The sequence below is a fragment of the Austrofundulus limnaeus genome, unplaced genomic scaffold (assembly GCF_001266775.1).
Source record: "Austrofundulus limnaeus strain Quisiro unplaced genomic scaffold, Austrofundulus_limnaeus-1.0 Scaffold971, whole genome shotgun sequence".
In the NCBI taxonomy this organism is placed as follows: Eukaryota; Metazoa; Chordata; class Actinopteri; order Cyprinodontiformes; family Rivulidae; genus Austrofundulus; species Austrofundulus limnaeus.
In genome coordinates, this window is record NW_013953373.1 from 118100 (window position 1) to 119504 (window position 1405).

Sequence of the window (1405 nt, forward strand, 5' to 3'; positions counted from 1 at the left end):
CTGATTACAGTGCGGGGCGAAAGTGAAAGTAAAACAACATGGCTGGTTCGGTTCTGGGGACGACTGTGGAATCTCTGGAGATGATGGTGCAAAGAAGGATTTTACATAAAATCAAGAACATTGTGGACAACCCTGACCATCCTCTTCATCAGACTGTCATAGAAAGACAAAGTGTCTTCAGTCGGAGGCTTCTTCAACTTCGCTGTAATACAGACTGCTACAGAAGATCTTTCCTGCCCACAGCCATCAGCTTCTACAATAAGTTTTTAGTTKAATGAGTTACAACAACACCTAATTTCCCTCTGGGGTCAATAAAGTAGTTTTGAATTGAATTGAAAAAATCCTAAATATCCAGAAGATTCAAGGTCTTTAATATCCAAGAGGTCTTAAAGATCCCAACGGTCCTAAAAATCCCAAAGGTCCTAAATATACAAGAGGTCCTAAATCTCCAAGAGGTCCTAAATATCCTAGAGGTCCTAAATATCCAAAAGATCTTAAATATCCAAGAGGTCCTAAATATCCAAATGATACCAAAGGTCTTAAACATCCAAAATGTCCTATATCCATAACATTCAACTTCCTAAATATCCAAGAGGTCTTAAATATCCAAAAGATCCTAAATATCCAAAAGATTCAAGGTCTTAAATATTCAAGAGGTCTTAAAGATCCAAAAGATCCCAAAGGTCCTAAAAATCCAAATGATCCAAGGTCTTAAATATCCTAAAGGTCCTAAATATCCAAGGGATCTTAAATATCCAAGAGGTCCTAAATATTCAAGAGGTCTTAAAGATCCAAAAGATGCCAAAGGTCTTAAACGTCCAAAATGTCCTATATCCAGAAGATTCAACTTCCTAAATATCCAAGAGGTCTCAAATATCAAAAGATCCTAAATATCCAAAAGATTAAAGGTCTTAAATATCCAAGAGGTCTTAAAGATCCCAAAGGTCCTAAAAATCCCAAAGGTCCTAAATATCCAAGAGATCTTAAAGGTCCTTAATATCCAAAAGATTCTAAATATCCAAAAAAAATCCAAGGTCCTAAATTTACAAGAGGTCCTAAAAGTCCCAAAGATCCAAAGGGTCCTAAATATTCAAAGAATCTAAAATATCTTAAATATTCAAAGAATCTAAAGGTTTTAAATATCCTCGACTCTGTGGACGAAACATCTGCAGCTGATCCAAAAATAACTGATGGTGAAACAGAAAATAAAGTCTTTATACCACAGAACACTGAGAGACAGAGACCAGACCCTCCAGAGACAGGACAGAGACAAACTCAGAGACAAACAGAGGACACAGAGGATACAGAGACAAACAGAGGACACAGAGAACACAGAGGACACAGAGACAAACAGAGGACACAGAGGACACAGAGACAAACAGAGGACACAGAGGACACAGAGGAC